The sequence below is a fragment of the Hyla sarda genome, chromosome 7 (genome assembly GCF_029499605.1).
Source record: "Hyla sarda isolate aHylSar1 chromosome 7, aHylSar1.hap1, whole genome shotgun sequence".
Classification (NCBI taxonomy): Eukaryota; Metazoa; Chordata; class Amphibia; order Anura; family Hylidae; genus Hyla; species Hyla sarda.
Genome location: NC_079195.1, coordinates 118,487,715 through 118,510,227, shown reverse-complemented (window position 1 = coordinate 118,510,227; position 22,513 = coordinate 118,487,715). Strand labels below are relative to the sequence as shown.

Genomic DNA, 22,513 nt, shown 5'->3' with positions numbered 1-22,513 from the left:
ATGGAAAGCCATGAGCATGTGAACAGTATGCATGCCAACCATTGATGTGCCACCATATAGAATGAACATGAGAAATGTAGATGCCAGAACGTGTAGATGCATGAGTGACATGAGTGTGGACAGTATGAACTGCTGCGCGTATGGGAATACAACTAACAGAGATTAAATGGAATGAAAGAGATTGCCAAGTATGAATGCTATGGCGTATGGCCAGATGACTATTGTGTGCCATGCGTGTGAACCGTAGACATACTATGGATGTACGAGCAGTGTACCCTGCGTGATGCGTCAAGTAATGGAGGCACCAGCAGTGAGATGCCTTGCCCGTGTGGTCAGTGTGAAAAGGTGCACATGTAAGACCCATATAACCATTGCGCCTATGAAATAGTATGGATGTCATGGTTGTATGAGCAAAACGTGTGGTGGGCGACAATGATCGCGTAAACGCCATGACATACCAATCTGTGATTTGTAAGAAAACGCTATGAGCGTGTGACCAAGTAATAATTGAAACTGGTATGCTGCTGTGCGTGACCAATAAAAGTGAAAGCGCAGCACCAATGTCCTAAAATTAGCAACCCATAAGTGCATGAGCCGCACAGAGGTGAGGGCACCGGCCCATGCAAACAACTGGAAGTGTGTGTGTGATGCAAAATTTTTTTTTCTTTTCTCTCCCCTTTTCCGCATGGAACTATGGAAAGCAGACGTGTTCTAAACCTGGCATGATACAGGAGCGATGTCTGGTTGTCCCGTCTCTCACTCCACAGCGCTGGGGGAGCAGGAGTGGGAGCCCACTACAGAGCCCCGGCAACCAGAGATGCACCGCCAGGCATCCCGGCCACGGGGTGTAAAACACGCCCAACCGCAGCGCCCGAGAATACATTGATATGTATAGGAGAGTTGGGCAGGTTAAGTGTAGTTGTAGAGCAGGGGTGAGTTTGTAAGGCAAATGCGGGGATACAGTTCACAGAAAACAATTCAACGGTTGCAACAAATTCATGATAAAGAGACCCCAAAGGTAACATTTGCCCGATATTGACAATGAGACACCCAAATTAGAGAGGAGCTGCCCTGAAATGTACGTTGTGCACCATAACATCTGATTATACAACAGTTAGCAGCCTGGCTCGAGAGGCTTATACAGCAGACATTACCACGTACGGCCCGGCCGCATTATATACCAGCAGACAGCACTGTCTCCCCTGCGCACCGAGGTTGGCAACTGCCGACAGCTGAGGAAGCTCGTGCTCACAAACACAGAGCGTGGTGGGGGTAACTTAAACTGCCTTGTAGCACGCTGCCTCAGACAGAACCACCGCAGCCTGGCCGTACTCCTTCAGCAGTTCCCCCCGTGTAACTGCGCTGATGCTGTGGGGTCCCGTCTGACAGAAGCTGCGCGTAGCCTCTGCCTCCCGGAACCCCTGTCGCCCATACCGCACCTGCTATCCCAGCAATCTCCCTATACATTACCACCACTGGAACAGCGAAGCTTCGGTAGTCGGACTGGCGGAGCTCCAAATATTGGCGGGAAATTTGAAGTCTGTATTCCCTGCCAGGCACGGCAACGTCCGCAAACGTCAGGAACGGTCCACTGATAGGAGGTAGGGGCGTTATATACCCCTGCCCCCGCCCACAACCCTATGTGCCGCCTGACGTGCGAGGGGGTTGGAGATATTACCGCCCCTCTCACAAATACAGCCTAACTAGGCTTCACACTTGGGTTAGCACTTTTTGTGTGATTGGTGACTTTTAAGGACTTTAGTAGAAGTTATGTTTTAAAGCACCTCCCCACTGAACTATTTATGATATTTGGTACATGATTGATATTTTGCTGAGCACCTTGTTGACCCCCTTGTAGGGTCTAGCAAATCTACAACTGTATTTCACACTTCAAAATGTGCAGTTATGGATTTGCATGCTGATCCAGCAACAGTAAAATACATAAGGCCAGGTTCACACTACGCAATTTCCTAGTGTAATTCCGCTAAGAAATTACACTCTGAAATTTCGATGCAGTAAAAATTCCATTTGTCAATGGGATTCCACTGCACACTACAGTGGTTCTCAACCTTTTTTGCCTGAGTACCCCTACAGCCCATTCCCAAAAAGTTGTACCCCCATATTAGAGACATTTTGTAATTATTATAGTATAATTCCTATGCTTTACTTTCCTCTATAACAGGCCCCCTGCTCCTCTCCCTATCTCCCCAGTCCCCCGATTTACACGTGACGTCTTCTCTAACCGGAGTTCTTTACTTTTTTTTTCACTATCTGGACTAGACCATCATGAATATTTCTCCCATTCAAGACTTCTTCACAGAACCAGCCAAAAACATTATTTTAGGCTCCTTTCTGCAGTACAATACCCACCTATTTACAAACTCCCAATGTTTATTGTCACACACAGTAATAGTACCCACTTTGCGTCCCCATAAAGTTGTTAGGCCCCCTTTGTGCCCCCAAATATAGTTGTAGGCCCCCCATACTGTCCAGCTTTGGTGTTCCACTGCTCCTCTGGTCTGGGGACCTATTGCTATGGCTCATAGCAGTAGGTCCCCGGTCTGCAGGGGCAGTGAAGCAACAAAGCTGATGGTAGTTACTGTCCACTGCAGCCCAGGGCCCACGCTTCCCCTTTGCTGTCCTCCTTCTCCGCTTCTCGGTGCAGTGATGTTAGCCTATACTTTCTTTCAGTGGCTGTGGCTGCCATTACTGGCTGCCATTTATTTTTCCAAGTACCCCCTGAAAAACTGCAAAGTACCGCTGGGGGTACTTTTACCCCAGGTTGAGAACCACTGCACTACAGAGTTCCCGCTGCCAAATGAATGCTCTCAGTCAAATATGGAACACATTGCTGTCTATGGATGGCAATATATAAGCCATCCTAGCGCCGACTATTTCAGTCTGTGGTGGATGAACTCAATCTCCAGCCAGAATGTTTCTGGACCGGGATTTCACATTGTGAGCCCAGCCTAACAATATCGCTTGCGGATTTTTACTTCCCCTTAGAAGTTAGGGGGAAAAAATCCACGATAAATACTTGATAGAAAACCAGATCCTGCAGTTTCAAGTATCTGTTACACAAGTTGTATTGTTTTCCTTTTAGAAAAATTCTGATGTGTGTAGATAAGATTTGTTAAAATTAAATCCACTTACTCGCTACTGTATTTGATGGTAGATTTTTCCAGTACAGAGAACATTTCCCCAACAGCTGTTGAAAAACTACAACTCCCAGCATGCCCAGACAGCCGAAGGCTGTCTGGGCATGCTGGGAGTTGTAGTTTTTCAACAGCTGGTGGAACTCTAGTTGGGAAGCACTGCTCTTTAGCATGGGATAAGCTTTAAATTGGCACTGTGCAACAATTCCACTGATGAGATCATGTGGTCACCAGTAGGTTGGCATCTGCATAAAGACAGGATGGGTTGAACAAACCTTCTTTATCCTACTGGCACCTTCAAGATACGAATATAGAGGAGGATTTATCCAAACCTGTCCAGAGGAGAAGTTGCTGAGTTGCCCATAGCAACCAGATTGCTTCTTTCATTTTGCAGAGGCCTTTTCAAAAATGAAAGAAGCGATCTGATTGGTTGCTATGGGCAACTCAGCAACTTTTTCTCTGGACAGGTTTTGATAAATCTCCCCCATAAAATGTACAATAAAATAAAAGAAACATCTAATCACACGATATCAGAAGGTGAAAGTAGTAAACGGATGATATGTTGCATATGAAGGACAGATTCTAAAGCGATACATAGGAAAACAATTCCTTGGCTTGTCACAAGTTGGATGTAACATCAATCAGATCTCGGAAGCAGCCGAGGGATCAAAGTTACACTTGACAGAAGCATTGAATTCCCAGTCTGATCAGTCATGGACTTGTGCAACTTTACAATTCTGTCTGGAGCGGCTATTAGACTGACTGGTATTCAATGCAGTAATTAATACCGATCCGGGGACAAGGCCCGACAGCTGGCGCTTCAATGCAACACAGGGGGCATTTTCAGAACAACAAAATATGAAAGTTCTGGAAAACTGACAAAATATGATAGAAAAATCAGTTGTTATAAAACCTAAGAATGTAGGATAAATATATCTTATTTTTTTATATCAGGAACAGAAGTCTGTATTTTATCTGTCTTTATAGCTTACATCAGGGCAGCAGTCTGCATACAGAATGTATAGTAGGGAACCGCGAGTGCACATATAGAAAGATATGTCATCTAGGAGTACAACAAGCCTGGATCTGGATAAATCTTTGCCAGGCTTTTAATCCAGCATCAACACCATGCAAGGATGGGGATGAGCAGACCTGGCACTTACATGTCTGCCCTTCCCCTGGCTTTGCTCTATCTCCTCTCCCCAAAAGTCACAGAAAATATATTTTAGCCACCACTGGGCTGATAAGGATTACATCATGCTTGCCCAAAACCTTCCCTTACCCCAGAAGTCACAGTAAGCATTTTTCTGCCACTCCCCATCCAGTATTCAGCCTAAACTCAGATTTGTAAGTCTTTTTTTAGCCCCCTCCTGCAACCCGGTGGGCAAAGAAAGCCAGCCCCCTTCCCCCAGCACTCTCTTCAGTATTTACTGCTATCTAGTCTCATTCAGCCGTATCTTCCTTCCTAGCAGTCACTGTATACCTTTCCAGCCTCCTAAAATTAGCGACACAAGAGCTCTGTGTTCCAAAAAGAAAAAAACATTTCTCTGTAGTATTCAGCATCTAATAAGTACTGGAAAGGTTAGGATTTTTTAATAGAAATAATTTACATATCTGTTTAACTTTCTGGCACCAGTTGATTTAAAATAAATAAATTCCACAGGAGTACCCCTTTTAACCCCTTAAGGACGCAGGGTTTTTCAGTTTTTGCACTTTCGTTTTTCCTCCTTACCTTTTAAAAATCATAACCCTTTAAATTTTCCACCAAAAAATCCCTATTATGGCTTATTTTTTGCGTCGCCAATTCTACTTTGCAGCTACATTAGTCATTTTACCCAAAAATCCACGGCTAAACGGAAAAGAAAAATCATTGTACGACAAAATCGAAGAAAATACGACATTTTGTAAATTTTGGGGGCTTCCGTTTCTATGCAGTGCATATTTCGGTAAAAATGTGTGTGTGTGTGTGTATGGTGTCTGTGTGTGTATGTATATATGATGTGTGTATGGTGTCTGTGTGTATGTATATATATATATATATATATATATATATATATATGATGTGTGTGTATATATATGATGTGTGTGTGTATGGTGTCTGTGTGTGTATATATATATGATGTGTGTGTATGTTGTCTGTGTGTGTGTGTGTGTATATATATGATGTGTGTGTATGGTGTCTGTGTGTGTGTATATATATGATGTGTGTGTATGGTGTGTGTGTGTGTGTGTGTGTGTGTATATATATGATGTGTGTGTATATATATGATGTGTGTGTGTATATATATATATATATATATATATATATATATATATATGATGTGTGTGTATGGTGTCTGTGTGTGTGTGTGTATATATATATGATGTGTGTGTATGGTGTCTGTATATATATATATATATATAATGTGTGTGTATGGTGTGTGTGTGTGTGTGTGTGTATATATATGATGTGTGTGTATGTTGTCTGTGTGTGTGTGTATATATATGATGTGTGTGTATGGTGTGTGTGTGTGTGTATATATATGATGTGTGTGTATGGTGTGTGTGTGTGTGTATATATGATGTGTGTGTATGGTGTCTGTGTGTGTATATATATGATGTGTGTGTATGGTGTGTGTGTGTATATATATATATATATATATATATATATATATATATATATATATATGATGTGTGTGTATATATATGATGTGTGTGTATGTATATATATATATATGATGTGTGTGTATGGTGTCTGTGTGTATATATATATATATATATATATATATATATATGATATGTGTGTATGGTGTCTGTGTATATATATATATATATGATGTGTGTGTATGGTGTCTGTGTGTGTGTGTGTATATATGATGTGTGTGTATATATATATGATGTGTGTGCATGGTGTGTGTGTGTGTGTGTGTATATATATATATATATATATATATATATATATATATATATATATATGATGTGTGTGTATGGTGTCTGTGTGTGTATATATGATGTGTGTGTATGGTGTCTGTGTGTGTATATATATATATGATGTGTGTGTGTGTGTGTGTGTGTGTGTGTATATATATGATGTGTGTGTGTGTGTATGTGTGTATATGTATATATATATATATATATATATATATATATATATATATGTGATGTGTGTGTATGGTGTCTGTGTGTGTATATATATGATGTGTGTGTATGGTGTCTGTGTGTGTATATATATATGATGTGTGTGTATGGTGTCTGTGTGTGTATATATATATGATGTGTGTGTATGGTGTCTGTGTATGTATATATATATGATGTGTGTGTATGGTGTCTGTGTATGTATATATATATATATATATATATATATATATATATATATATATATATATGATGTGTGTATGGTGTCTGTGTGTGTGTATATATATATATATATATATATATATATATATATATATATATATATATATATATATATATATATAATGTGTGTGTATGGTGTCTGTGTGTGTATATATATGATGTGTGTGTATGGTGTCTGTGTGTGTGTATATATATGATGTGTGTGTATGGTGTCTGTGTATATATGATGTGTGTATGATGTGGGGGGGGGGCAGGGGTATGTATGATGTGTGCATATGTATGGTGTATGTCATGTGTGTATGTTGTCTGTATGATGTGTCTATGTGTGATGTGTGTTTGTAATGTATGATATAGGGGGCAGCAGCCCGATGTATGTAATGTACATGTGTATGTATGATGTGTGTATGTGTGATGGGGGGGGGGGCAGCGGCGGGTGTATGTGTGACGTGTCTATGTATGTAATGTATGATATAGAGGGCAGTAGCCCGGTGTTTGTATGTATATATGTATGTTTTGTACAGGGGCGGACTGACAAGTGCTGCTGCCAGTTGTGCTATCTAATTTTTTTATTTACTTTTAGTGTCTTCTGGCCCCCCGCACTAAATTGCACCCCCAGAATCCCGCCCCCTTCATACTCACCCGCCGACCAAGAGCCCCACGGTTGCAAGCAAACACGCCCGAACCAAAACTACAACTCCCAGCATGTTACACCATAACCTGAACTGTAGAACTATAAAGTGTAACATGCTGGGAGTTGTAGTTTTGGTTCGGGTCAGCTGCATAGCCATAGGCTGCATCAGGGCATGCTGGGTGTTGTAGTTACTAACGGCAATTCCCAGTATTCCTTGAAACAGAATATGGCTCTGCAGCTGACACTAACCAAAACTACAACTCCCAGCATGTCACACAATAACCTTAAAGGAGTAGTCCAGTGGTGATTCAGTGGTGAGCAACTTATCCCCTATCCTAAGGATAGGGGATAAGTTGCAGATCGCGGGGGGTCCGACCCCTGGGGCCCCCCGCGATCTCCTGTACGGAGCCCCGACAGCCCGCTGGAAGGGGGCGTGTCGACCTCCGCACGAGGCGGCGGCCGACACGCCCCCTCAATACAACTCTATGGCAGAGCCGAAGCGCTGCCTTCGGCAATCTCCGGCTCTGCCATAGAGATGTATTGAGGGGGCGTGTCGGCCGCCGCCTCGTGCGGGGGTCGACACCCGCTATCTCGGTGGAGAGCCGGGGCCCCGTACAGAGAGATCGCAGGGGGCCCCAGCGGTCGGACCCCCCGCGATCTCAAACTTATCCCCTATCCTTAGGATAGGGGATAAGTTTTTCACCACTGGACTACCCCTTTAACTGTACTACTATACAGTGCAACATGCTGCAACACCCACACAACCATAGGCTGTATCAGGGCATGCTGGGAGTTGTAGTTATCTAGTAACTAAATGCAACATACTGACACATAAATTAGAATAAATAAAATGCACCACACAAATTGGAGAAGCACAACACCCCCCCATCTGCCCCGTAACACAACGTTGTTCAGCGTTTTCCAATCACAAGACTCCTATGAAGACTGAAAAATAGTGATTAAAATATTTACTTTACTCGTACTATTTTGGTTGAAATTATTTCATCTACCAGGACAAGTGGATTTTCTTGAGGGACAAGTAGATTGTGTTCCGCTTTAGTCCCTTGGACAAGTAGTTTTTTTTTTTTTTTTATTTCCACGCCCCTGACAAGGGGAGTAAACTGTCAAAATAATAAAATAGAATAATACAGACACAGTTCAAGGTACAGTAGGGAGCAGACAGACTAAGGGTGCTTTCACACCACGTTTTGTACTTACGGTTCCCGAAAACGGCTGGGAGGAGGGGGCGGGGCTAAATTGCGGCGCCCGCACTCAGCCGTATTCGGGAACCGTATTTAATGCATGTCTATGAGCCGACCGGAGTGAACCGCAGCCTCCGGTCGGCTGCGTTTTCGTCCGTATGCGGTTTCCCGACCGTAGGCAAAAACGCGGTTGACCACGTTTTTGCCTGCAGTTGGGAAACCGCATACGGACGAAAACGAAGCCGACCGGAGGCTGCGGTTCACTCCGGTCGGCTCATAGACATGCATTAAATACGGTTCCCGAACACGGCTGAGTGCGGGCGCCACAATTAAGCCCCGCCCCCCTCCTCCCAGCCGTATTCGGGAACCGTAAGTACAAAACGGGGTGTGAAAGCACCCTAACAGAAGCAAAACTAACACACAATAAGTCAAAGTCCACTATCTGCGTCAAAACCAGGAGTTGTCAAGGAACAAAAACGCTAAATACCAGAAGAAGAGTCAGAGAGCGGAGCCAAAAGGGTCAAAATGCCAGATATCACAGAAACAGTATAAAGCTAGCTAGGAGTACAAACTGAGCTCTTTAGCAGGCAAAGAGAGTAGACCAGAAGCTTATATGGAGCCAGAACAGGTGCTCTAATCAAGGTCAGCTGACCAGTCCAGACAGCCGGGCGTAACGCAGCAACAAAAAACCTGTCAGAACCTTTTAACCCTATAGGTTCTGACACCGCGCAGCAGAATCCCACGGAGATCAATGGGATTCTTCTGCAAGGGGATTGCACTAGGAATACATTTCTAACAGAAAATTCAGTGTGCATTGGGCCTGTCTTTTTTTTGGGGGGGGGGGACATGTCAAAAGTTTAGATTGTCTGGGGTTGGCCACAGGCTGACTATAACATACAGATCACCACCTCAGATCAAAAAGGCTTTACAGCATTTTGCAGGTTTTACTAATTATATAGGGTAAACACGCACTAAATGCAAAATCTACCCAAATATGTTATTACCTCCCCTGGGGAAAAACACTAAATATATTTACAGGCTGCAGATTTTAAAGAGTCACCATCCTTGAAATTAACTATTGACATGTCACACAGACTTTGGGGTCTCAGTGCTGAGACCTCCTCTGATCATCACCTATAGCCGGGTAAAGTGCACTGGTACTGTCATCTGCCACACTAATATAAAAACATCTACATTCTATTCCCACAGGATAGGGCGTAACATAAAGATTTATGGGGGTTCCGACTGATATGTAATGGTGAGCAGCAGTGTATCCCAACCAGGGTGCCTCCAGTTGTTGCAAAACTACAACTCCCAGCATGCCCGGACAGCCAAAGGCTGTCCGGGCATGCTGGGAATTGTAGTTTTGCAACAGCTGAGGGCACTCTTGTTAAAACACACTAAATAGAGAGCTGGTCAAGCTTCATCTGTTAGCCCCTATGCTGTGGTGAGGGGATAACATACTGAATAGGGTATATATCCCCTTAAGAGTAAAGCCACATATATGCAGCAGCTCGTGTACTCCCCACATACACATAACAGCCTGTATAAACATGACGGCTGCCAGGAATATACAAGAACACCAAGAGACAACCTGAGCCCGTTCAAACCTACCGCTTCAATCCAGTACACAAGCAAAGATGCAGCGTCGCGCCTTTCAACACGTCACTTCCGGAAACAAAACAAAAAAAAAAACTTCAATAGTCGTAGGCTTGTTCCGCCATGTTGGTTTTGGGCAGCGACGGAGCACTGCGTTCCCAAGGCTTGCCTGGTAAGAGAACGGCGGCCTCATTGTGTCCGTACATTGCTGCGTGCTGGATACTGCATATACCGGCTCCAGAGCAATGAGGGAATGCTGTAATACTGGAGGGCAAACTGACCTCATCGTACGCAAGTTCCGGGTCAGCAGGCAGCCAATCTGTGCGGTGGGCGGGGCTTGTTATGTTTACAAATAGAGGCTTCTCTCACGTGACTCATTCATGTACGTCTACACATACAAGGTACTGTTAGTATAGACTGTCAGGATTAATTAACCCCTTAAGCACCAAGCCCAACTTTGCTTGTGACATGTGTCTCTTAAAGGGGTACTCCAGTGGAAAACTTACTTTTTTTTTTCTTTAATTCAACTGGTGCCAGAAAGTTAAACAGATTTGTAAATTAAACAAAAAAGAAGGGGAATACCGTGATACCCATTAGGAAGTACTCTAAAAATTAATTAATTCATTATTGATATCTGGTTAAAACCACCCATGTAAGTGACCCAATGTGGGTTAAAACATTATTAAATAGTGCCAAAAATCTGAACCCAACGCGTTTCCACTGCAGTTTGCAGTTTCCTCAGGGGAATGGTGATGGCACAATCACCTATCTCCTTTATTAGAAGCACAATAGGCGCAATTGCCCATAAGTATTTGGTGCAATCACAAGGCTTACTAGCGTTAATGCACAAAAATATTATTTAAAATAGTTTAGTACACTTTTCTATAATAGAGTATACCCTGCACTCATCAATTTAAGATTTGTATCTGGTGCATATAGGTACTAATAGATACTTAGCAGCGGACTGGAATGTTTCCCAGGATCAACCTCTCATTGTTAGTGAAACTTCTTGAAGTCCATCTGTCTGTGTGCTGGAGCGCTACCCACAATGGCGGGGAGCCACGCTGCTGACTACTGGCGCAGTCAAGAGCAGTGGAAACGCGTTGGGCTCAGATTTTTGGCACTATTTAATAATGTTTTAACCCACATTGGGTCACTTACATGGGTGGTTATTAACCAGATATCAATAAAAGTAAATTTTTAAGGGAACTTTCTGATGGGTATCACAGTATTCCCCTTCTTTTTTGTTTGATCTGCTGGGAAGTTGATCCTTGTATCTTACCTGCTGTGGGGTAGACACAGTACCAGAGTCATTGTTTCAGATTTGTAAATTACTTCTATTCAAAAATCTTAATCCTTCCAGTACTTATTAGCTGATGAATACTACAGAGGAAATTAATTTTCCTTTTGGAACACAGAGCTCTCTGCTGACATCTCTGTCCATTTTAGGAACTGACCAGAGCAGCATATGTTTGCTATTTGGATTTTCTCCTACCCTGGACAGTTCTTAAAATGGACAGAGATGTCAGCAGAGAGCACTGTGCTCGTGATTCAGCAGAGAGCTCTGTGTTCCGAAAGAAAATAAATTCCTCTGTAGTATTCTGCAGCTAATAAGTACTGGAAGGATTAAGATTTTTTAATAGAAGTAATTTACAAATCTGATTAACTTTCTGGCACCAGTTGATTAAAAAAATAAATAAAAAGTTTTCCACAGGAGTACCCCTTTAAACCCTTTGAGGACTCAGGAAGTTTTCATTTTTTGCACTCGTTTTTTCTCCTCACCTTCTAAAAGCCATAGGGGGAGTGGTGCAGTTGCCCATAGCAACCAATCAGATTGCTGCTTTCATTTTTCCCCAGGACTCTTTAAAAATGAAACAAGCAATCTGATTGGTTGGTATGGGCAACTGCACCACTCTTCCTCTAGACAGGTTTTGATAAATCTCCTCCATAATGCTTTACATTTTTCACCTAAAGAACCACATGAGGGCTTGTTAATTGCGCCACCAATTGTACTTTGTAATGTCATAAATCATTTCACCACAAAATCTACAGGAAACAACAACAAAAAATTTTTTGTGGGGCGAAATTAAAAAAACTAAAATGTCATTTTGTAACTTTTGAAGGCTTCTGTTTCTACGCAGTTCACTTTATGGTAAAATAATACAATTAGGGAGATTTATCACAACCTGTTTAGAGGAAGAGTTGTGCAGTTGCCCATAGCAACCAATCAGATTGCTTCTTTCATTTTTCACAGGTCTCTTTAAAAATGAAAGAAGCAAGCTGATTGGTTGCCATGGGCAACTGTACCACTTTTCCTCTACACAGGTTTTGGTAAATCTCCCCCATTTTCTTTATTCTGTAGGTCCATACGATTAGAACAATACCCAATTTATGTAGGTTTTATTTAGTTTTACTTCTTTTAAAAAATTATTACTTTTTGTATGAAAATTAGTATTTTGAAATTGTCCTCTTCTGACCCCTATAACTTTTTTATTTTTCCGTATACGAGGATATATGAGAGCTTATTTTTTGTGTCAGGTTCTGTAGTTTATATTGGTGCCATTTTTTGTTTTGATGGGACTTTCTGATCACTTTTTTTATTCATTTTTTATGGTATATGAAGTGACCAAAAATACGCAATTTTGGACAACATATCTTTGTTTTTTTCTATACCACATATGTTTACATTATTTTTTTCATTTTTTTTAATGGGCAAAGGGGGTGATTCTAAATTTATTAAAGGGGTTATAGAAAAACCAGAGCTTATTTCTTTCAAAAACCGCTCCCCGTCTGTCTCTAGGTTGGGTGTGGTATTACAATTTGGCTCCATTCTCTTCATTGGAACTGAACTGCAGGAACACACCCAACCTGGAGACAGACAAGGAGCGGTTTTGAAAGAAATAAGCTCTGTTTTTCTATTCCTGGATAACCCCTTTAACTTCTTTTCAACTAAATTTTTTTTACTATTTTTAGGTCCAATACATTGTCCAGAGCACAGCATTGATCAGTGTTATCGACGCTCCAATGCTCCAGGCTGCCATAGCATATTGGAGCGCTCCCGCCGTCCTTTCAGCTGATCGAGACCCTATAGGCCCTCCCGCCGTCCTTTCAGCTGATCGAGACCCTATGACCGCTGCTGAGCAGCCAGGGTTAGTTTTTTTTAACATTTTAGACAGCGAGATTAACTTTGATCACAGCATCTAAATGTGAGTTAATGTCTGGAAACACCCTACAGCTTTAGCCGCGGGTCCCAGTAGCTGATAGCCGCCGGGACCATCCTGTTATGACGGCTTCCCAGCTCCTAAGCACATGTCATAGAAAGGGAGCGGGTGCAGGGCATACATTTACGTCCTGTGACTTAAGGTGTTAAGTGGTAATAACTTTAAAATGCTTCTGGCGTTTTGTTTTGCTTTTTTATACATTTTTTATGGCATTCTTTGTGCTGAAAAATTTTGTTATCTTTATTCTGTGAGTTGAAACAATTATAGTGATACCCAATTTATATATCTTTTTATGTTCTTTTTCCTTTTCACAACAAAATCCTTATTTTTCTCTTTCTTGTGTTGTCATGTTCCGACAGCCAAAACCTTTTTATTTTCCGTCCAACCACATTGTGTGAGGACTTATTTTTTGTGGGACCAGCTGTAGTTTTTATTGGTACAATTTTTGCAATACATACTACCTTATGATCATTTTTATTCCACGTTTTGGACTGAAATTAGTGATTCTTGCGCTTTTGTTTTTGTTTTGTTTTTTGTTTGTTTGTTTTTTTACAGTGTTTACCGTGCAGGATAAATATCACTATTGTTTTATTGTACAAGTCATTACAAACATGGCAATACCAATTATGTAAAGGTTTGCTTTTTGATATTTTTTGTGATAATACAGTGCTTTGTTTGGAAAGGGACATTTATTTTTTACACTTTATTTATTAACCTTTTATTTTTATACTTTTTACTTTTTTCCTGTTATACTATGCTGTAGTACATTTGTACTGCAGCACAGCATAACTGTCAGTATTACCGACACTCAGCCTGTAAGATCCAGCCTATGGCTGGACGTCACAGGCTGTGGTACTTGGCAGACAGGAGGCCATCAGCTAGCTTCCTGCAGCCATGGCAACCATCAGTACCCCACAATCGCATCGTGGGGTCGCTGATGGGGGACAGGGGGAGCTCCCTCCCCCTGTCAATCCCATAGAAGCCGATTGGTCAGTACCAACCATGGCATCTATAGGGTTAAAGGAGTACTCCACTGGAAAACATTTTTTTAAAATCAACTGGTGCCAGAAAGTTAAACAGATTTGCAAATTATTTCTATTCTATTCTGTCTGCAGCAGGATAGGTTTGCTATGGGGATTTGCTTGTACTCTGGACAGTTCCTAAAATGGACAGAGGTGTCAGCAGAGAGCACTGTGGTCAGACAGAAAAGAAATGTAAAAAGAAAAGAACTTCCTGTGGAGCATGCAGCAGCTTATAAGTACTGGAAGGATTAAGATGTTTTTTAGTAGATGTAATTTACAAATCTGTTTAACTTTCTGGCACAAGTTGATTTAATTTTTTTTTTTTTCCAGTGGAGTACCCCTTTAAAGCTGACGAGACCAGCGCAATCTTGGTCTCCAAAATTAGAAAATGAGAGATGGAATCTGGTTGCTACAGGTAATCACTCACTCCATTAAAACATTTGTATAGTGCAGTTGTGTGTCTCCCACGTGTGATGTTTTGCGTAGTCTGAACCTTTCTTAAGCATTAGGCTGGGCTCCCATCATATTGTCCCGGTGTGCTTGGGGTATATTTTGACGACCTGTCAAAAAGGTTACCGATCTTTGCTGTTGTGTACTTACTGCAAGTCCATTGAGTTTAATGAACCGAATGTCATCAAAATAGTTGTGTTAATTATTTTGCACAGCTCCACTCAATGGATGTCCTAGTGTTCCATAAAATTAACAAAAAACAAGTGTTAATTCATTGTACACTGCAGGGCAATATGATACATTCTGTGCAACTGAAATCGGTAAAAGGGCAAGCTCGAAGAGTAGGGTGAAAAACTCCCAGATACAATCTGCCGCTTTAATTTTTAAGAGCTTACTTTCAAGCAACTCTAAGAAAAGTAAAGAAGAGTGGTGAGAATGCCAAGGTTTCCATTTGGAGTTTACAGAATAGAAACTAGGGGGGAGATTTATCAAAAAATGTGCAGAGGAAAAGTGGAGCAGTTGCCCATAGCAATCAAATACTTTCTTTAATTTTTTAATGGCTTCTTAAAAATAGTCCTTCAGCAACGATCCGCAGCGTAAAATACGCTGTGGATCCGCTCGTCTAAACCTACCCTAAGGCAGTATTTTGTAAACCAACTTGTCTCCAGCTTGTGCAAAACTACAAATCCCAGCATGCCTATACAGCCTTTGGCTGTCCGGGCTTGCTAGGAAACACTGCGATAAACGTTTATAAGGATTTTTGTTTATCTTCAACCATTCCCATGAATGGACACCAACCATATAATGCTTTATTTCCACTGCATGTCTGATTGGCCATCACTGTCAATTAGACAACCCCTTTAAGTGACTGAAAGGACTGTGCTCTTTTCAGAAAGGAAGGTGCTGGGGCTAGTGTATTATCTGTAGTACCTGCCACAAAGCCACACTCTAAAATATTACATTGGCGATATCCATCCCAACAGCTTATATCACACAAACCACAATATAACTCAGCAGTTTTTAAGCTCAGGATTCCGGGAAACCTGAGGTAGATTCACTTGGTATAAGGTATAATTGTATTTTGGCTGGACCTGCCATATACTCCATTATTTTGTCACAAATTGCAAAGTAAATGGTCGCCATTGTCGAACTGCTGTACCTGTATTAGTTAAATGATTCATTCCTCAAAAAATGCCCATTGATCATGTTCCTCAGACAATATTATGTATAATTATTGGATGATTACATGTAAAAATTTTATTAATCAATATGGAAATGTAATCTGCTGCATGACCACTAGGTGTCAACCTCTCCCTATTGTAATGAATTTACCATTAGTAGCCTTACATTTGAAAGTGTACCTACTTGTGTGTGTGTTTTTTTTTTTTTTGTTAAATACAGTTGATGTATACAGTACATATTCTATTCTTCTTGTCCTTGGCAGTGGCGTGGTTACATTGTATTTGTTTTGTAAATGTTTACCAGTGACCAAATATGAACGCACATTATAAACTTGACATTTAAGCATGCATTTTTTTAAATATATTATACACAAAAAAAAAATCTTTTAATGTAATGTTTGCACACTATGAGGAAGCATGGTTTCTTAAGCATGTGGAATATTCTAATAATTTAGAAATAAATTATATCTCATGAGAAGGTGCGTGTGACAATTGTTTAAATAGATATTTCAGGATACAGGTTAAATTATGAAGACCTTATGCATAGAAGCAGCAAAGAATAACATTATTTTCCCAAGGTATGAGATCTCCTCAAAAATCCCCCCCCCCCCCCTCAAAAAAAAAAAAAAAAAAAAAAAAACAGAAACACTTCAAGGGCTATTCTGGGAAGATTTATTATTATTAGAGATGAGCGAACTTACAGTAAATTCGATTCGTCACGAACTTCTCAACTCGGCAGTTGATGCCTTTTCCTGCGTAAATTAGTTCAGCCTTCAGGTGCTCCGGTGGGCTGGAAAAGGTGGATACATTCCTAGGAAAGAGTCTCCTAGGACTGTATACACCTTTTCCAGCTCACCGGAGCACCGGAAAGCTGAACTAATTTATGCAGGAAAAGTCATCAACTGTAGAGCCGAGAAGTTTGTGACGAATCGAATTTACTTTAAGTTCACTCATCTCTAATTATTATTATTTTGTATTGGTGCTCAAGCAGGGGTAAAATAGAAAAAAATTCTACTTAACATTCCTCACCCCATGGTGGCTGCCAGTATCTCAGAACTCCAGTCATGCTGTGCAGCACTTTTGAGGTTGGCACATGGCATTCAGTGGTGGGGGCAGGGCACTGCTGCTGCCACTGACCGGCTAAGCAGGCAGTTCCACATGCAAGTGTTAAAACCCCAACTCCATATGTACAACACAATGAGAGCAGAGTGGCGAGGAGCGAAGAAGGTAAGTATAGCATTTTTTCTTATTTTTAACACTTGCCTGAGAACATAAACAAAAACAAAAAATGCCACAAATGCCCTATTGTAAGCTTACCAGGGTTTTCCAGGACTTAGAGGACCTGTGGCCTCCCTAGACATTATTACTTTTTATTACCCCCTGGAAGATTAGGATGCCCTGAGTCTAGGGGTGTTCTTACTTTATTAATTTGCCCCTCCACCATTCCAGAAGAAATGAGGCTTTTTGTACCCCCTTTGTCATTGACTCCGTCAGACAGGTGTACTCTTCATTACACTACTGTGTTCTTATGCCTGAGTGCAGGGCTGTGATTTAAATAAGGGATGTGCTGGAGCCAGCTGTGTGATCCTAGGCAGCAGAATGAGATGAAATGTATGTGACCTCATACCATGCTGCAAGTGTAGGGGATGATGGGGGTAGTACTACCTGCGCAATCTTTTTCTATTCAGATCCCCCATGTTGTTTGAACACTAGAACCCAGCTCACAGTAAAGTCCGTGCTAAAAAAAAAAAAAAAGTTTTTAGTGTAGAGGCTGCTGGTCCTGGCAGTGTGTAGAGGGGGAACAGGAGCTGTGCACTGGAATGTACACAACATTAGCTCTGTACTGCCAGGACCTGAGAATGACTTGTAGTGTAAAGGTCCTGGCAGTGTGGAACTCACATTGTGTCCTTTTTTTTAACAGCGGACTGTGAGCCGTGATCTGGTGCTGCACTCACTCAACTCTGGGGAGATGAAACAACATGGGGGATCAAAAGAGAAAGGCATTGTGCAGGTAGTATTACCCCCATTATCCCCTACACTTGCAGGATGTATGAGATCACATACATCTCATACCATCCTTCTGCCTCAGATCACACAACTGGCTCCTACATGCCCCTAATGTAAATGACAGCCCCTCACTGCAGCATCAGCACACAGTAGAGTGAGGAATGGTACGCCCATCTGAAAAAACTCCTCATATCTCTGGAATTGTGAAGGTGGGGGATCGAATTATTAAAATAACAAAAAAAAGAGCTGTTAGACTCATGGCACCCATTTTTTTTTAATCAACTGGTGCCAGAAAGTTAAACATATTTGTAATTTACTTCTATATAAAAATCTTAATCCTTCCAGTACTTATCGGCTGCTGTATACTACAGAGGAAGTTCTTTTCTTTTTGAACTTCCTTTCTGTCAGACCACAGTGCTCTCTGCTGACACCTCTGTCCATTTTAGGAACTGTCCAGAGTAGGAGCAAATCTCCATAGCAAACCTCTCCTGCTCTAGACAGCTCCTGACATGGACAGAGGTGTCAGCAGAGAGCACTGTGGTCAGACTGAAAAGAAAAAAAAGAAAAAAATATATATGTTTTCCAGCAGAGTACCCCTTTAAAGGCTGCAATTGTGGCATTTAAGTGGTTTCTGGCGGGAAAGGCATCTCTTAACTAGCAATCAGCACCCCTAATGTGACTGTGGGGGTCCAATTGTTCTGCCTGGCAGCAGGAGTGCTCCTATTGCAGCTCATGCAGGTCCCGCAGCAATCAAAAACTCACATATAGGCAAAACTACAGATCATGGTGCAAATGAGCCCTGTATACAGAAAAATAAAAAAAGTTATAGGGGTCAGAATAGGGCAATTTTAAGAATACTTATTTTGTTATAATGTTTCACTTTTTGTTTTTAAAATAGTACCATAATATAGTTATACTGACCCACAGAATAAAGAGGACATGTTAGTTTTACCATAAAGTGCACTGCGTAAAAACAAAACCACTGAAAATTAGCAAAACTGATTTTTTTTCAATTCTCCCACACAAATAATAATTTTTTAGCTTTGCGCGATATACCGTATTTTATAGTAGAATGAAATATGTCATTACTAAATGCAATTGGTCCCACAAAAAGACAGCCCTCATATGGATATGTGGATGGAAAAATAAGTTATGCCTCTTGAAAGGGGAGGAGGAAAAACAAAAACACAAAAAAAAAAATAGGCTCATTAAATTTTTTTTGGCTATTGCACTCCTTATGGTAAATAAAAAATCTTTCTAATATACTTAAAAAAAAACTTTTCTATGTTTTATTTGTGTTTAACCCCTTAAGGACTCAGGCCATTTTCACCTTAAGGACGCAGCAAATTTTCATTTTTGCATTTTCCTTTTTTCTTCCTTCCCTTCTAAAAATCATAACGCTTTCAATTTTGCACTTATTTTATAATATAATCTGCAGCGAAACAAAAAAAAAATGTTGTGGGGTGAAATAAAAAACAAACAAACGCCTTTTTGTAAATTTTGGGGGCTTCCGTATCTACGCAGTGCACTTTTCAGTAAAAATGACACAATATATTTATTCTGTAGACCCATACGGTTACAAGGACACCCAATTTATATGGGATTTATTTAATTTTAATACTTAAAAAAATTATAAACTACATGCACTAAAATTTGTAAATTTAAAATTGGCATCTTCTGACCCCTATAATTTTTTTATTTTTCCATATATGGGGTTATATGAGGGTTCATGTTTTGCGTCCTCATCTCCAGTTTTTATCCATACCATTTATGTTTTGATGGATCTTTTTCATCACTTTTTATTAATATTTTTATGGTATGTGAAGTGACCAAAAATGCACAATTTTGGAATTTGGTATTTTTTTATGTGTACACCATCGACCGTGTGGTTTAGCTAACCTTATATTTTAATAGTTCGGACATTTGTGCACGTGGCGGTACCACATATGATTATTTTTATTCTTTATTACATTATTTTATTAAAAAAATGGGAAAAGGGGAGTGATTAAAACTTTTAATAGGGAAGGGGTTAATTAACTTTTATTAACTTTTTAATAACATGCAATCTTCTGATTGCATATACCGATCAATGCTGTGCCATAACATAGCATTGATCAGTGTTCTTAGCGCTATGCTGCTCCTGCCTGGCATGGAGCCGTAGATCGCTGATCTGATGATTGAGAGGCAGGTTAGGACCTTCTCGTCGTTCGGTAAGCTGATCGGCACATCGCGATTTTGTAGCGATAGTCCTGTTCAGTTCCGCTGAGCTGCTGGGACAGTTTTGGTTTCTTTTTAGATGCCGGGATCAACTTTGATCACAGCATCTAAAAGGATAATGCCAGGCATCGGCCTGCTCAGCGGTGCCTGGCATTAGCTGTGGGTCCTGGCTGCCGGTAGCAACTGGGACCCACTGGGTTTAGCCCATTTAGCCCATTCGCTCCTTAAGGACTTGGGATTCAGGGCATACCTGTATGCCCTGCATCCTTAACAGGTTAAAAAGGTGGCCACTAGGTGTCTCCCTACTTGTCCAGACACAGGAAATGCAGTCTGGAGTGCTGAGGGGGGGTGTCCAGCCTTATCCAATCATAGCTCCTCTCACACTTAACTGCCGTTTGCTGTTGGTTGCAGAGTAAGGGAGGAAGTTCTCCCCTGTATGGCTTCAGATGATGTCACACCTGCTGGGTAACGCCCCTTCCTAGTCTGTGAACCTGAACCTGAGGCTGAGCAGAAAATACAGAGCAATATCAAGGTAGAAAACTAAAAAATTATAAAAATAAAGGCAGGGGGTGGTTTATCATGATGGGTCAGTGGACTGGGAGGATTATAAAATGTATCAAGTTATGAGAGGTACTCTTTAAGGGATTAACAATGCTTTTAGCTGTAAAAAATGCAAGCTGCAAAAAATTGAGATGCTTCTGAAAATAGTTTTAGCTTTAAATATCTCAATGCAGTGTGCCAGCAAAGACCCCCAAAAAATAGATCTGCCTAAGATGCCTCCTTACCAACTGTTGCTGGAATGCAAGTCACCTGAATGGTGTACATTCCTTACTCATGAACGCCCATATAATAAAATCCATAGGCCATCTGAACTTGCTGATGAACCTTAAAGGCTAAGTTTCTACTTTTTTTGTGCATTTTTACCCCAAAAAAAAAAAAAAAGGCCAAAATGGCTCCCATGGCGTTTTTTTTCATTGAAAAAACGCTGTGGCCAGATGTTAGCTGTATATCAATGAGAAATCACAAAATTATTTTTTCAGTTTGGCTTTTTTTTTATCCTTTTGGTGTTTTTCAGCTCCTTTGCGGGTTTGCAAAGTCGCAGCATGTTGAGCCTATGGCGTCTTTTTAGTCAAAATCGTGGCATTTTTCTTCCATAGAATCTATGGGAGTAAAAATAAAAGCCATTAAAATGTAGGTTTTGCATTTGGCATTTTTCCTTGGCGTTTTTTCATCTGTGAAAAAAAGGGGCTGTTCCCAGGAAGATGAACAACAGGCATTTTCTCTGTAGTCAGCCAAAAAGTTTATTTAGAGGCTGGACATTGCTAGCTGGGTGTAGAGTTGGGTGCAGCTTGTAAGTATACTTCTTGCTGTATGTGTGTGGGTGTTATTTTTGCCAATTATAGTATGTTTAGGTGGGTGTTATGTGGGGTTTGGCATTTTGTGTGGTTGTGGGATGGGTAACGTAAAGTGGGTCCTTATACAGTCATGGGCGTAAATGTTGATACCCCTGAAATTTTTCTAGAAAATGAAGTATTTCTCACAGAAAAGGATTGCAGTAACGCATGTTTTGCTATACACATGTTTATTCCATTTGTGTGTATTGAAACTAAACAAAAAAAGGGAGGAAAAAAAGCAAATTGGACATAATGTCCCACCAAACTCCAAATGGGCTGGACAAAATTATTGGCACCCTTTCAAAATTGTGGAAAATAAGATAGTTTCAAGCATGTGATGCTCTTTTAAACTCACCTGGGGCAAGTAACAGGTGTGGGCAATATAAAAATCACACCTGATAGCAGATAAAAAGGAGAGAAGTTCACTTAGTTTTTGCATTGTGTCTGTGTGTGCCACACTAAGCATGGACAACAGAAAGAGGAGAATAGAACTGTCGGAGGACTTGAGAACCAAAATAGTGGAAAAATATCAACAATCTCAAGGTTACAAGTCCATTTCCAGAGATCTAGATTTTTCCTTTGTCCACAGTGTGCAACATTATCAAGAAGTTTGCAACCCATGGCACTGTAGCTAATCTCCCTGGGAATGGACGGAAGAGAAAAATTGATGAAAGGTGTCAACGCAGGATAGTCCGAATGGTGGATAAGCAGCCCCAAACAAGTTCCAAAGATATTCATGTCCTGTCCTGGAGGCTCAGGGAGCATTAGTGACAGCGCAAACTATTTGTCAACATTTAAATTAAATGAAAGGCTATGGCAGGAGACCCAGGATGACCCCACTGCTGACACAGAGACATAAAAAAGCATGATTACATTTTGCCAAAATGAACTTGAGTAAGCCAAAATCCTTTTGGAAAAACGTCTTGTGGACAAATGAGACCAAGATAGAGCTTTTTGGTAAAGCACACCATTCTACTGTTTACCGAAAACGGAATGAGGCCTACAAAGAAAAGAACACAGTACCTACAGTGAAATATGATAGAGGTTTTAATCATGTTTTGGTTTTGTTTTGCTGCCTCTGGCACTGGGTGCCATGAA

The 22,513-nt window shown here is 40.9% G+C and overlaps 1 protein-coding gene across 3 annotated transcripts in view; it reads right to left on the bottom strand.

The window, feature by feature from the left end:
- Nucleotides 1-22,513, bottom strand: part of CUEDC2 (CUE domain containing 2) — a 228,909-nt gene that overhangs the window by 31,576 nt on the left and 174,820 nt on the right. The window contains exon 1 of one of the 3 annotated variants that reach the window (XM_056530559.1): nucleotides 10,205-10,239. The exons of 1 other annotated variant lie outside the window; for it this stretch is intronic. The gene's annotated coding sequence lies outside the window, so the exon portion shown is untranslated. One more of the 3 variants, XM_056530557.1, reaches the window with a different exon arrangement.